The sequence below is a fragment of the Terrapene carolina genome, unplaced genomic scaffold (genome assembly GCF_002925995.2).
Source record: "Terrapene carolina triunguis isolate 2854851 unplaced genomic scaffold, T_m_triunguis-2.0 Scaffold212, whole genome shotgun sequence".
NCBI classification, from domain to species: Eukaryota; Metazoa; Chordata; order Testudines; family Emydidae; genus Terrapene; species Terrapene triunguis.
Window position 1 is genome coordinate 2,040,978 of NW_020664563.1, and position 16,409 is coordinate 2,057,386.

Below are 16,409 nucleotides of genomic sequence, written 5' to 3' on the forward strand. Positions count from 1 at the left end.
ACAACCCATGCTGACAGGTGGGGTTCTCCCATCGGCACAGGTACTCCATCTCCCCAATAGGAGGTAGCTAGATTGATAGAAGAATTCTCCCATTGACACAGTACTGTATACACTGGGCGTTAGTTCGGTTTAACTGTGTTGCTCAAGGAGGTAGATTTTACATATCTGAGCGGCGGAATTATATGGACATAGTTTCCTAGTAGACCAGCCCTTAGACATGAAAGCAAAACCAACCTCTATACATTTAGAACTGGTGCTGGGAATGCAGCACATCTTCCTAATTCTGTGCTGGCCCTCAGCTGTCTGTGCCCCCACACCAATCAGAGGCTGACACTCTTGTTTCCCTTCAGCCCACCACAGATGACTGGAGCCTGATTGGGTACAGCATCTCTTTTCATAGAATCATAGAATATTAGGGTTGGAAGAGACCTCAGGAGGTCATCTAGTCCAATCCCCTGCTCAAAGCAGGAACAACACTAACTAAATCATCCCAGACAGGGCTTTGTCAAGCCGGGCCTTAAAAACCTCTAAGAATGGAGATTACACCACCTCCCTAGGTAACCCATTCCAGTGCTTCACCACCCTCCTAGTGAAATAGTGTTTCCTAATATCCAGCCTAGACCTCCCCCACTGCAACTTGAGACCATTGCTTCTTGTTCTGTCATCTGCCACCACTGAGAACAGCCGTGCTCCATCCTCTTTGGAACCCCCCTTCAGATAGTTGAAGGCTGCTATCAAATCCCCCCTCACTCTTCTCTTCTGCAGACTAAACAATCCCAGTTCCCTCAGCCTCTCCTCATAAGTCATGTGCCCCAGACTCCTAATCATTTTCGTTGCCCTCCTCTAGCCTCTCCAATTTATCCACATCCCTTCTGTAGTGGGGGGACCAAAACTGGACACAGTACTCCAGGTGTAGCCTCACCAGTGCTGAATAGAGGGGAATAATCACTTCCCTCGATCTGCTGGCAATGCTCCTACTTATACAGCCCAATATGCCGTTGGCCTTCTTCGCAACAAGGGCAATGCTGACTCATATCCAGCTTCTCATCCACTGTAATCCCCAGGTCCTTTTCTGCAGAACTGCTGCTTAGCCAGTCAGTCCCCAGCCTCTGGCGGTGCATGAGATTCTTCCTTCCTAAGTGCCGGACTCTGCACTTGTCCTTGTTGAACCTCATCAGATTTCTTTTGGCCCAATCCTCAAATTTATCTAGGGACCCTATCCCTACCCTCCAGCGTATCTACCTCTCCCTCCATCTTAGTGTCATCTGCGAACTTGCTGAGGGTGCAATTCATCCCATCATCCAGATCATTAATGAAGATGTTGAACAAAACCAGCCCCAGGACTGACCCCTGGGGCTCTCCACTTGATAACGGCTGCCAACTAGACATGGAGCCGTTGATCACTACCCATTGAGCCTGACAATCTAGCCAGCTTTCTATCCACCTTATAAGTCCATTCATCCAAACCGTACTTCTTTAACTTGCTGGCAAGAATACTGTGGGAGACCGTATCAAAAGCTATGCAAAAGTCAAGGTATATCATATCCACCGCTTTCCCCTCATCCACAGAGCCAGTTATCTCATCATAGAAGGCAATCAGATTGATCAGGCATGACTTGCCCTTGGTGAATCCATGTTGACTGTTCCTGATCGCCTTCCTCTCCTACAAGTGCTTCAAAATGGATTTCTTGAGTACCTGGTTCATGATTTTGCCGGGGACTCAAGTGAGGCTGACCGGTCTGTAGTTCCCTGGGTTCTCTTTCTTCCCTTTTTAAAATATGGGCACTATATTTGCCTTTTCCCAATCGTCTGGGACCTCCTCCGATAGCTACGAATTTTCAAAGATAATGGCCAATGGCTCTGCAATCACATCAGCCAACTCCCTCAGCAACCTTGTATGTATTAGATCTGGACCCATGGACTTGTGCACATCCAGCTTTTCTAAATAGTCCTTAACCTGTTCTTTCACCACTGAGGGCTGCTCACCTCCTCCCCATACTGGGTTGCCCAGTGCACCAGTCTGGGAGCTGACCTTGTCTGTGAAGACCGATGCAAAAAAAGCATTGAGTACTTCAGCTTTTTCCACATCATCCATCACTATGTTGCCTCTCCCATTCAGTAAGGGCCCCACACTTTCCCTAACCTTCTTCTTGTTGCTAACATACCTTTCCCCCTTGTTCAAAGCCCTCCAGAGCAGTAACTCCCCTTAGGAGAGCACCAACTAAGCTGTTCATCACTTAGCTCAGCATTGTGCTTACTAATCACTGTTTCCTGCCAAAGGAAATAATAGCCTATGGACTGCTCTTGGATCTTGCTATGACACTCATGCTTTACTCCCAAGGAGCACATGTATCTGTCTCACCCTTCAGGATCTTCCCACTCCCTGCTTTCCCCCACCTCTGTACGCTCCTTAGCTAATGGGGGCCATGGAGAGTCTCTCTTCAGAACTGCTATGTAGTCAGCTAGAGGGGGCCCCTTATGTTTTTTGAAGCAGTCTCCCTTCCCCTGACATCCCAGGCTTGTATGGCCAGGATTTTGTTTCTGCATGAGGGCCTGTATGTCTATCTAGCCAAGGTATTTCTAGAGCATCTGAGCACCTCACAATCTCTACTGTATTTATCCTCACATCACCTCTGGGAGGCAGGGCAGGGCTATTACCCCTTTGTACAGATGGGAACCAAGGCAGAGGGAGACTAAACAACTTGCCCAAAGTCTCACAGGATGGCTGTGGCAGAGCAGGGCGTGAACGTCGGGCTCCAGAGTCCCATGCTAGTGCCCTCACCCCTGGGCCAGCCTTCCTTTCGAGTTTTTCTCCATTTGTCATTGCTGTCCAGTTGGCAGTAGCCATAGCCTTAGTCCTTTGAGCTTGATGGGGAGCTGGGCCTATTTTGCTAGAGACCTTGCTCTTAGTAATGGATCTGCCTTTGCTTCGACTCCTCTTCGAGCACTGAAACAGTAGGTGCTAACTGGCGGTAAGTAAGACACATGCTTTTCACTTCTCACTAGCTGCTAATTCTTTCCTCCCCAGGATTACCTGTGTATTAGCTCCCAGAGGAAGAACACCAGAATTATGCCTTACCACCACTTAGCACAGACGGTTTCAAAGTGCATGAAGAGGAGGTGAAGCAAGGAATCAAGATTTGACAGAGTGTCAGAAGGGCATATGCCCAAGACATAGTTCTCATCTTTTAGAGGAGACTGATCCAAAGTAAGGACTCTATACAGACTTCCTTTGTGCTACTTACTGTTTTCCCAGTAGAAATTCCTATAGATTTTGTACTGGTGGCATCACAGAGTGGCACCACAGAAGCTTACAAGAAGTGGAAGATTGGACAAATGACCAGGGAGGAGTGTAAAAGTATAAAAATATTGCTCAGGCATGCAGGAGTGAAATCAGGAAGGCCAAATCACACTTGGAGTTGCAGCTAGCAAGAGATGTTAAGAGTAACAAGAAGGGTTTCTTCAGGTATGTTAGCAACAAGAAGAAAGTCAAGGAAAGTGTGGGCCCCTTACTGAATGAGGGAGGCAACCTAGGCTTGGTCTACACTTACCCCCCAAGTCGAAGTAAGGTACGCAAATTCAGCTACGTGAATAACGTAGGTGAATTCGACATACCTTACTTCGAACTTACCGCAGTTCAGACGCGGTCCACACGCGGCAGGCAGGCTCCCCGTCGACTCCGCGGTACTCCTCTCGTTGAGCTGGAGTACCGCAGTCGACGGGGATCACTTCCTGGTTCGATTTATCGCGTCCAGACCAGACGCGATAAATTGAACTCGGAACTTCGATCCCCAGCCGCCAAACTAGCGCGGCAGTGTAGACCAGCCCCTAGTAACAGAGGATGTGGAAAAAGCTAATGTACTCAATGATTTTTTTGCCTCTGTCTTCACGAACAAGGTCAGCTGCCAGACTGCTGCACTGGGCAGCACAGTATGGGGAGAAGGTGACCAGCCCTCTGTGGAGAAAGAAGTGGTTCGGGACTATTTAGAAAAACTGGACGAGCAGAAGTCCATGGGGCCGGATGCGCTGCATCCGAGGGTGCTAAAGGAGTTGGCAGATGTGATTGCAGAGCCATTGGCCATTATCTTTGAAAACTCATGGCAATCGGGGGAGGTCCCGGATGACTGGAAAAAGGCTAATGTAGTGCCCATCTTTAAAAAAAGGGAAGAAGGAGGATCCGGGGAACTACAGGCCAGTCAGCCTCACCTCAGTCCCTGGAAAAATCATGGAGCAGGTCCTCAAGGAATCAATTCTGAAGCACTTAGAGGAGAGGAAAGTGATCAGGAACAGTCAGCATGGATTCACCAAGGGCAAGTCATGCCTGACTAACCTAATTGCCTTCTATGAGGAGATAACTGACTCTGTGGATGAGGGGAAAGCAGTGGATGTGTTATTCCTTGACTTTAGCAAAGCTTTTCATACGGTCTCCCACAGTATTCTTGCTGCCAAGTTAAAGACGTATGGGCTGGATGAATGGACTATAAGGTGGATAGAAAGCTGGCTAGACCGTCGGGCTCAACGGGTAGTGATCAACGGCTCCATGTCTAGTTGGCAGCCGGTTTCAAGTGGAGTGCCCCAAGGGTCGGTCCTGGGGCCGGTTTTGTTCAATATCTTCATTAATGATCTGGAGGATGGTGTGGACTGCACTCTCAGCAAGTTTGCAGATGACACTAAACTGGGAGGAGTGGTAGATACGCTGGAGGGTAGGGATAGGATACAGAGGGACCTAGACAAATTAGCGGACTGGGCCAAAAGAAACCTGATGAGGTTCAACAAGGACAAGTGCAGAGTCCTGCACTTAGGACGGAAGAATCCCATGCATTGTTACAGACTAGGGACCGAATGGCTAGGAAGCAGTTCTGCAGAAAAGGACCTGGGGATTACAGTGGATGAGAAGCTGGATATGAGTCGACAGTGTGCCCTTGTTGCCAAGAAGGCTAACTGCATTTTGGGCTGAATAAGTAGGGGCATTGTCAGCAAATCAAGGGACGTGATCATCCCCCTCTATTCGACATTGGTGAGGCCCCACCTGGAGTACTGTGTCCAGTTTTGGGCCCCACGTTACAAGAAGAATGTGGAAAAATTGGAAAGAGTCCAGCGGAGGGCAACAAAAATGATTAGGGGGCTGGAGCACATGACTTATGAGGAGAGGCTGAGGGAACTGGGATTGTTTAGTCTGCAGAAGAGAAGAGTGAGGGGGGATTTGATAGCTGCTTTCAACTACCTGAAAGGGGATTCCAAAGAGGATGGATCTAGACTGTTCTCAGTGGTACCTGATGACAGAACAAGGAGTAATGGTCTCAAGTTGCAGTTGGGGAGGTTTAGGTTGGATATTAGGAAAAACCTTTTCACTAGGAGGGTGGTGAAGCACTGGAATGGGTTACCTAGGGAGGTGGTGGAATCTCCTTCCTTAGAGGTTTTTAAGGTCAGGCTTGACAAAGCCCTGGCTGGGATGATTTAGTTGGGAATTGGTCCTGCTTTGAGCAGGGGGTTGGACTAGATGACCTCCTGAGGTCCCTTCCAACCCTGATATTCTATGATTCTATGATGGCCCCTTCCGGGAGTGGCATGGGGCCAGGGCAGGCAAAAAGCTGCCTTAGCCCGGCTGCACTGCTGCCCGGGAGCTGCCCAGGATAAGTGCACCCCTCCAGCACCCCAACCCCCAGCCCTGAATCCCCTCCCAGAGCCAGCACCTCATACTTCCTCCTGCACCCGAAACCCCCTCCTGCACCCCAATCCCCTGCCCCAGCCCTGAGTCCCCTCCCAGTGCTAGCACCCCATACCCCCTCCTGCACCCCAACACTCTGCCCCAGCCCAGAGCCCCTCCTGCACCCAAACTCCCTCCCAGAGCCTGCACCCCTCACCCCCTCCTGCACCCCAACCCCCTGCCCCAGCCCAGTGAAAGTGAGTGAGGGTGGGGGAGAGTGAGCGATGGAGGGAGGGGGAATGGAGTGAGCAGGGCATGGCCTCGGGGATGGGGCAGGGTAAATCCCATGTTGCACTTAAATTCAAAAAGTGATCTTGTGTGTAAAAAGGTTGGAGGTCACTGCACTAAAGCCACTTTCTGCTGTTCGGGCAGTGTATAGGATCCTGAGGGTGGAAGTAATGTCATCCCCCCACACACTTTAAGGCCTCTCTATGCTGCTAGAGTGGTGCAAAGTGGGAATCAGGCCTCAAGTGTGTCCTGTTTCACTTGGCCACTTAGTGTATGTCCAACAGTGCAGCTGGGAGTGAGGCTCAAGCCAGCACACTCAAAATAGCTCAAAATGTAGACACTGTGGCTCTGGCAGAGACTCAGGCTACCACCTTAGCTTGGACCAGGGTGTCAGGTGGGCTTGACTTGGGCGATTATCCTGAGCCTTCACCAGAGCTGCCATGACCACACTGCTATTTTTAACACGTTAGCTTGAGCTAAGCTAGCATGAGTCTGACTACTCACGCTTGTCAGGTGCGGTGTAGACATACCAATAAAGGCCTGATCTTTTAGCTCTAGAGCAGACCAGTCAAGGCCCCAAGAACAGCCCCAACTGGCTAGCCAGTTTCCTGTACGTTCTTTCCGCCTAGAGTTTACTGTTAATAAACTGTTCTCTTTCTATCTGGGTCTGCCTTGATTTAGAACAGTCTTTGTTTTCCTCTTCCTTTTAGAATAACGAACAAATCTGTCACACTTTATAGGAAGGGTACGAATTACAAATAGCGTATCAAAGTTTCATAAAGGATTACTACGTGTTTTAATGAATAGTTAATTAATTGTTACAAAGTCCAACAGCTCAGTAGGTTTCTTATAACCAGCTACAGCAATTTCCATTGATGTTCTTATAACCGTCTAAAACACAAACTGCTCAAGTCTGCAAAAGGCTTATAACATCAATTAATCATTTTTTACCTCTTTATGCATTATTTATACATGTACCCTTAATTTAAACTGTGAGCAGTAAATCAAGAATTGCATCAATGAAAAAAAGGTAACAGAAATTAGATCTCATCCTGGTCTTTGATAGAGACTGGTTTAAGCTCTAAGGCAGGAGGTTCAATATCCCTTTGTGATGGGGTGTACTGGCCCTGCACTGGAGTGGAAGGGGTTAAAGCAGCACTCTTAGCAGCAAAAGCCACGTCCTCCCAGCCCTGCTGGGCATGCTCCAACTGCTGCTGCAGAATAAAAGGGAGCTCAGTCTGGGCTGGCCGCTGAAGAGGAAGGATGCACCTCTCTGGCTCCAGCCCAGGAGCAGCCAGGATCTCAGACCACGGGAGCAGGAGATGCCGAGGCCCAGGCAGGGGCCCTGGTACTTGTGGATGCCCCAGGGAGATTGCAGTCACCACCTGAGGAGCCCAAAGACTCTGAAGACACCCTGACTTCAACTGCAGGAGTCATGGTAGGAAGTAGCCCAGGGAGGGACTAGCCACGGTCCCAGCAACAGCTGGCGCGTTGCGGGCGGATTCCCTGCCAACTTAGTAGTGAACCCATTTGTCACTACCAGGGCCCTGGGCTGGGACCCGCTGGAGCAGGTCCCCCTACCCAGGCACTGGGGGTGGCCAACCAAACCCCCTCCCACTAACTCTGGCTATTAAGCCATGCTTCCCGATAGCCAAGGGGAGCCCTATTCACTTTGGCCATTAGGCTGCGCATCCCTGTAGCCCAGTGGTTCCCAAACTGGGGTTCGTGAACCCCTGGGGGTTCACGAAACGTTACAGGGGGTTCTTGGGAAAAAATTCCCTAATGGCGGACAGAGCTGTCCTTAGGGACCCTGGGCAGCACGGGACCAGCAGCCCGGAGCCCCTGGACTTCCAAGAGCTAAGCAGATCAAAGCAAGCACATCTATCACACTGAGGAGATTTAAACTTCAAGACTCCTTATAAGAAATGGAAAGGGAGGTGGATATTTTTTGCCGTTTTTAAAATTAAATAGGCAGCTAGTATTGTTTTTAAAATTCTTATGAAGAACAAGTTTAAGCTTCGTTGTAACGTGCATTGTTTGCTTGAACTGCTCAAGACCTGAATGCTTGTATAAGAGGAACTCTTTGAGTTGGCTTCTTAGATACCTTCATGCTGTTTCACATCTGATACTTCTTGATGAAACATAGGAGCCTTGTCTTATAACAAGCTTATTCAAAGTGATACAAGCTATGAAAGTGAGATCTTGGAAGAGTGCTGCCATTTTCATAATGTAATAAAATACTGTAATGATAAATAATAATTAATAATAAATAGTGTGTAATAAGCATGTCATAAAAACAAATTTTATATTTCCAAGATCACTGCTTTTATAATTTATACTCAGGTAAAGGAGAAAATCCCTGGAAATATTCCTTTTTAGGAGGGGGTTCGCGAGACTTGACATTTTGGTGAAAGGGGTTCACAGGTTGTTAAAGTTTGGGAACTACTGCTGTAGCCTAAGGGAGCCCTACTGACTCTGGCCAGTGGACCATGCTTCCCTGTAGTACAGTTAAGGCCTATTGACTATGGTCAGTGGGCTGTACTTCCCTGCAGTCCAGGGGAGTCCCACTGACTCTGGCCATTGGGCCACACTTCCCCACAGCCAAATGGAGCCTTACTGACTCTGGCCATTAGGCCGTGCTTCCCTGCAGTCCAGGGGAGTCCTATTAGCTTTAACCACGGGCCTACCCCGCCCTTGCCCCACCCTCAGGGGGACAGGGTGTACTGGCCCCGCGACACTTGGTGGGAGAATGTGGGCAACGGTCGGGACCTGCTAACAGGATCTGAGTGAAGGGAGACCGCCCGAAGCCAGCACAGAGTTCCCCAACTTGGTAACCGCTGCAAAGCAAGATGGAGACAGACACACTATTGAAGTGGTTCTTAGAGAACCAACAACTACAGGAGACTCAGCAGCAGCAGCAGCAGTGCCAAGCACAACTGATGCAGCAGATCACTGCCCAGCAGCAACAGCTGATGGGCAAGCTGGCCGACCAGCACCAAACTCAGCAGGAGCGGTTGGTGCAACAAATGGCACAATTGTTGTGGCCCAGAGGAACCCCTCTCCCCGACCCAGCGGGTGCAGATGCAGGAACTCTACTCGCCAAACTCCCAGTCCAACTCACAAAGATGGGGCCCGGAGATGACCCGGAGGCCTTTCTAGTGACTTTTGAGAGGGTAGTCACGGCTGCTCGATGGCCACCCAAACACTGACCGGTCCGGTCCAGACCGCATACCACAATCTGGACACACTGGACGCCTTCGACTACCAGAAGGTAAAGCTGCTATCTTAGACCAGGCAGGCATCAGTCCCGAGACCTACCACCCGCGTTTCCGCTGGAGACAATACCCTCTTGTGCCTGGCAGTGGCTAGAACCTGAGAAACAGTCAGGGGCCCAGGTGGTCGAAAAGGTAATCCTCGAGCAATTGACCCGGATCCTTCCCGATGTGGGGAAGGAGTGGGTACAACAGCATCGGCCCGCAACCCTCGCCAAAGCCGTCAAATTAATGGAGGACTATCTGGTGGCAGAAGTCCTGGAGACACGATCCCCCAAGCTGGAAACCCCAAAGGGGAAGGAGGGGCTAGCCGGAGGAAGCCCCCGTCGCAACAAACCATGGACAGGACGGCACCTCCCCCGAACCTTGGCTATGAGTTTGGGACCTGAAGAGAGGCAGCCAGCTGGCTGAGGAACAACCTGGTGGGAAGGAGACCTGTCGGGGGGGCACCCCGCTGAGGATGGGCACACCCACCGGGGGAAATCAGGACTGGTGCTATGAGTGCGGGCAAGAGGGGCACTTTCACCAAGATTGCCTATACGTGGATTGCAGTTATGGCCAAGTATGGGTAGCCAGCCCCTGGGCCCAAAGAAAGGGACCAGAGAAATTTGTGGTCCCCATAAAGGTGAACGTGATCCCAACACAGGCCCTGGTAGACACTGGATGCAGCCAGACCCTCATCTGGGATGGGATGGTACCTAATCCCGAGCCCACAGGGAAGGGGATACAGTTGTAGTGTGTCCACAGGCTAAGGTTAGGGTCACTCCAGATTAATGCATCCTGTGATCCTGAGGCATGATTGACCAGGAAGGGACAAAGAAGTGACCCCACAGAGAGGGCTACTTGGCCAACAGGTGAATCTCAACCCGGGGGAGGACCCTGTAGGCCCGCCGTCGACTCCGGAGGGACCATCACCCCAGACCGAGAGCCCCGTGGAGGATGCCCAGGGGGAACTCGAGAATTATGGGGATTTTGTCCAAGAACAGAGGGAAGACCCTACCCTAAGCCATGCCTGGGAACAAGCAACAACCCCCAGCCCAGAGGTAAGGGACAGCACCCGCCATCCACAAGGGCCCCACTTTGAGATCCAGAGGGACCGCCTCTAACGGGTGGTTAAAGACCTCCAGATGCAGGAAGACCTCTGACAATTACTGGTTCCACGGAGGCTATGTCACAGACTCCTGCACTTGGCTGACTCGGTTCCCTGGGCAGATCACCTCGGGATAGAGAAGACCCTCCAAAGGATGGCCCGACCGTTCTTCTGGCCGGGCATCCACCAGGAGGTAAAGAATTACTGCGTCTCTTGCCCGGAGTGCCAGTGGGCCGGACCAGAGGGGGTACTCAAGGCACCCCTCATCCCTTTGCCTGTGATAGCGGTCCCATTTGAACGTATTGGCGTGGACCTGGTGGGGCCACTGGAAAGGAGCAGGACGGGAAACTGTTACATCCTGGTGATCACAGACTATGCCACTCCCCTTTTATTAGTTTTCAATATCCCACCTTTTAATTTAATTGATGACCCCTTATTCTTGTGTTATAAACTAGGAAGAACAGATGTTCCTGATCTCCCTTCTCTAGAGCTTTTATTATTCACTGGGACACACAATCCACATCAAGGACCTCCCCCAACTCACAGATTTTAATTTTACAGCAGCGCTATCCTATTCTTCCCCATGACAGAACTTGATTGAATGCACAGGAGAATTAAAAGTAGAAAATTGAATAAGAATGCCATTTAGTTTAAATAAAATATATTTCATAATTCTTAGTAACCTAGATGCAAACAACCTTTCATAACAATCAGAGGTAATATAGTATATGAGGTTTGGCCTCTTCAACAAAAGTGCTTTATTTTCATTAAATGCTGAGGTTTTGGGGATGATAAAAGTAATTAAGTGTTGAAAATGTAATGATCCATTTGACACTGAGAATGAAAAAGATGAAAAATTCCCCATAAAGAATATTATGCAACCACAGAATTGGTGTTAAATATCTTCAAAGTCTAAGGCAGAGAGATTTGCTTACAGCCGTGACGTTTCTAAAGCACTCAATTAGCCACAGGAGGGCTTTCCGAGTATTCCCTGAACTCACTAGTAGTGCAAGGGCAATTACATGGAAATTTTGACTTTTTAAATTAAAGACAAAAGATGAGTGAATTCAAATAAAACCTATTCCCAGGTTCATACCAGGATCTACATGCAGGGGGGAAATTTCATGAAGATCAAGTTTAACTTACTGTGCAATTTGCTCCTTTAATTACAATTACAATTACACCCATCCTGTATTTTGGCTGGAATTTTCTCCCTCATTTGGGCACTTAATAATTTTGTGTGTATGATGCTAGAGAGCAAAAGACATGACATCCAGGGACAGGTTGTGCCCTTAGGATCAGCGTATGAAGGGCAGGGTTTGGATATGTTACTGCCCCCATCCCTACAGTAATAGTGCCCTACTCCTGCTCTCTGAGCAGAACCCCTTCCTGCCACCAGGGCAGCTATGAAGACCCAGCCCCCCACTCACCCTTAACCATAGATGCATCACAATTCAGTCTTTTCTGTGGGAGGGGAAGGGGTGGGGAGTTGTCCTGGCCAGCCCCAGTCTCTCTCTGGTGGGAAGGGAGGGGGTGAGGACCCAGTCAGTTCTGGTCTCTCTAGTGGGTGGGAGGAGAGAGGTCCCACTGTCACCTGGGGCCCATATTTAGAGATGGAGGAGGAGCGGCGAAGCTGTCAGTGATGTGGCGCGGGGGTGCAGTACCTCCTGCTTGGGCTCCAGCCTCTTGGACCCGACTCCCCACTTCCCAGAACCCCAGGTTGTCATCTCCTCATGCTGCCTCCTCCACCTCTTCTGCCTCTGGGCCTGCTCTGGAAGGAGAGATGGCGGCTCACTCGGCGAGGATGTACACGTGCTGTGTGGTAATGTGATGGGGGGAGCCCCACAGACTCACCCACACCTCTCAGAATGCAATGCATGCATAAAGCAGGATCTGACAAGGAAACTTGCAGGTAACCTGGTTCCCCTCAGGAAAATTCTGGTTGCACCTCCTGCCTGTCACCGGCTTCCCAGCCTGGGACATGAGGAGTTAGACTGCCTCATAGGGTGCTGCAGGGTAACATGCCTGCAGATGAATTCCTACCATTTGGCAGCAAAAACAGAGGTGGAGCAGGTGGGGGGCCAGAACAGTTCAGATACAGGGAGAGAAGGAGACCAAGTTCCAGAGAGAGAGAGAGAGAGCTACCTAGCTGCCATTGCTAGCCTGCACAGGGAGAGGCAGAGGGAGGATGGAGTGAGGTCCCAGTCTCTCCAGTGGGAGGATGCAGCCTTTGGGATGGGAGGGAGAAGTGAAGGGCCCTGGGGAAGGGGGAAGAGAAGACGGAATCAAAGGGGGTGACCTACGGGGAGAAAGGGAGGAACACTGGAAGGAGCTCCCAGAAAAAGTGAAAGATAGAGGAGTGGGAAATAGATGGGGGAAGCCTAAATGCCAGGACTATGTAATAGGAATGTTGATATAATTAAGGATTAATTTAACAAGCACTGTCTTATAAGGAACATTCATTACTGCCACTAAATGGGGGGGAAACCCTAACAACAAGTAACAAATTTGTGCATTGGGGACCAAATGTCATGCTCTCTTTTCCAACAAGTGTGATGGAGCTGTGTTGTGGATGGTCCATCCCCGGGAGACACAGTATGGTGCAGCTGTCATAAGTAAACTGCTTTGGACACTGTGGCCATGTGTTCACTACAAACTTTGGTCAATCCAAGGGCAGGTCTTCACTACGGGGGGGGTCGATTTAAGATACGCAAATTCAGCTACGCGAATAGTGTAGCTGAATTCGACGTATCAGAGCCGACTTACCCCGCTGTGAGGACAGCAGCAAAATCGACCTCCGCGGCTCCCCGTCGACGGCGCTTACTCCCACCTCCGCTGGTGGAGTAAGAGCGTCGATTCGGGGTTCGATTGTCGCGTCCCGACGAGACGCGATAATTCGATCCCCGAGAGATCGATTTCTACCCGCCGATTCAGGCGGGTAGTGTAGACCTAGCCCAAGTTACGCTGGCCTAAAGGCACCCGATTTAGTAAATCGCTCATGTGCAGGCACATGTGGCTGCTTGTGTCAGCGCTGCACGTACTCACTAGGAACATAGGTGCTGGAACTAGGGGTATTGGGGTGCTGCCTGAGGTCATCCACAAGGCTCCGATCCTGTCAGCAGTTAAGTCCCTCGTACAGCCCTGTGATGCTTTCAGGGAATCAAGCTGACTTGTACACAGATTGTCTATGAAATGCCTGCTGTTCCCATTCCCCTTTGCACAGCCCAGACTGTGTGTTCCCTGAAGCAGGCAGTGATTGGAGAGTACCTGGCACTTCTGGGCACTCCTGTAAATTAATCATTATACACAGGATTTACAGTTTGGTTCAATGGGCTCTCAGCACCCACGCTATAAAAATTGTTCCAGCACCCGTGTCCAGGAATGCTTCTGTCAGCGCAAAGTGCAGTGCACCACAGGTAGGTATCCCAGCATGACACTCACCACCTTCGCAGCAATGCCTTTGCGGAATTTTTGCAATGCATTGTGGACAGAAACAGGTCATGGAGGGGGCTGAAAGCAAGGGGTCAAGTTCCCATGATGCAACTTTCTTCATCCCACAATGCCACCTCTACCCCATAATTTTCACACCTTCTTTTAAAACCCACAAATCTGCACAGCACTTTTCGCTATCCACCACCTCTGACAGAATCGTAGATCCTGCACAGCTCTGCATGATTATCATGGGTATGTTTGGAATCAAACCTTTTCAGTTGGACCTTGCTTTGACAAATGTGGCGCTTTTGGCTGAACAATCAACAAGAGAGTTGATAAAAGGTTAACCATTTTCTGTCTGCAAGTTCCAAAAGAATTATGTCTTGTTTATTTGAAAATTTTCACCCCAATGTTTTTTTATTTTTTGTTTTTTTTTCTAAAATTTTAAGGAGTTTTTGGTTTTGATTTATTGTTTCCGCCTTTCTTTTATCCCCCCTTCCCCCACTTCATTTATTTTCTTTTATCCAATCTGCTCCAGAAAAACGGGAGGGAGAAGGAACAGAGAGAAACTGAAATAAAAAATACACTCCCCCACCCCATATTTTTTTTCATGATTTTTTTTTGGATTTTATCAAGAAATCTGAACTTCGTCTCAAAATAATTGTTTTTGGGGAAAATCCCATTTTTCAGTTTAAAAATCTTTTGGATTGGAAAAATTGCGACCAGCTTTATTCCACCCCATTGCACACAGCATCCCAAGGTAGTTGCGCTTTGGGCTAACACTCAGTTACTCAAGGAATGTCTGCACAGCAATAAAAGACCCACAGCACCAGGGCTGGTTCCAGCTTTTTTGCCGCCCCAAGCAGCGAAAAAAAGAAAAGAAAAGAAAAACCCGATTGAGCTGCCGCCGAAATGCCGCCGAAAAGGAAGAGAGGGACTGAAGGACCCACCGCCGAATTGCCGCTGCAGACCCGGACATGCCGCCCCAATAATGGACGGAGTGCCGTCCATTTCTATTGGCCACCCCCAGCATCTGCTTCCTTCGCTGGTGCCTGGATCCGGCCCTGCACAGCACCGAGTCTCAGAGCCCAGGCCAGCTGACTCCGTCTCACAAGGCTAAAAATAGCAGTGTGGACATTCAGGCTCAAGCTTGAGCCCAGGCTCCGAGACCCCGTGAGGGAGGAGGGTCTCAGAGCCCGTGCTCCATCCTGACCCTGGATGTCTACACTGTTGTTTTTAGCCCTGCAGCCCAAGCCCACTGAGCCGAGCTCTGGGCCTTGCTGCTGCGGGTTCCTATCCCTGTAGACGTACTCTCAGATGCAATTCTGCCCTACAAGCAAGATGACTGAAGACGTTTGTACTTTTAAAATAAAGAGAGTTCCAGGGCATGCACTAGACAGACAAGGAATGGGTGACACAGGGAGGGGATGGCCATTTTTTGTCCAGCCCCCAGAATTTAATTATAGAATGCGGTATTTTGCACCATTTCAAAACCAATCATAAGAGAACCCTAACCCACTCCCCTTTAAATAAAAGGCCCTTTTAAAAGGTGAGGAGCACATTACTCATATTGTCCAGGACCAGGGCCGGCTCCAGGCACCAGCCTGGCAAGCAGGTGCTTGGGGCGGCCGCTCGGGAGAGGGGCGGCACGTCCAGCTATTCCGCGGCAATTCGGCGGACGGTCCCTCACTCCTGCTCGGAGCGAAGGACCTCCCGCCGAATTGTCGCCGCAGATCACGATCGCGGCTTTTTTTTTTTTTTGGCTACTTGGGGCGGCCAAAACTCTGGAGCCGGCTCTGTCCAGGACAAAACTCCCCTCTTTGAATCCCTTCACAAGATCCCCTTCTGCTATTGCATCAAATTAAGAATGGCCATACTGGGTCAGACCAATGGCCCATCTAGCCTAGTGTCCTGTCTGCCGACCGTGGCCAATACCAGGTGCCCCAGAGGGAATGAATAGAACAGGGCAATTATCGGGGGGAAAAAAACCTTCTTTTTCCCACCTGCAAAGCTCCATACAACTGCTCCTCCCTTGACAAGTATTGCCCCACCCCCTCCACTGCGCCAATGCCCCCATGCTCATCCAGCCAAGGGTCAGATTTTTACACAGTCCCCCTGTCTGCCTCTATGCCTGGTACAACCTCCCTGAGGTCATCTGCAAGACTTTGATCCTGTCAGCAGTTAAGTCCATCATACAGCCTTGTGAGGCTTTCAGGGAATCGAGCTGACTCGTACACAGATTGTCTATGAAATATCTGCTGTTCCCATTCTCCTTTGCACAGCCCATACTGTGTGTTCCCTGAAGCAGGCGGGGTTTGGAGAGTACTTGGCACTTCTGGACACTACTGTAAATTAATCATAATAATAAAAACAGAACTGTTGATCCAATACCATATTAGGAGAGGGATGAGTTATTCATTGAATGTGACTCAGCAGCTAGTATTCAATTGGTTCAATAATGAAAAAAATAACCAGACAAATTCAGACTAGAAATAAGGTGAAAACATTTCATGGTGAGGGTAATTCACCTCTGGAGGAGATTAGCAAGGGACAGATTAGCAAGCAGGGCCGGCTCTAGGCACCAGCCAAACAAGCTGGTGCTTGGGGCGGCACATTTTTAGGGGCGGCATGGCCGGCGCCAGAATGCCGCCCCTAAAAATGTGCCGCCACAAGCACCAGC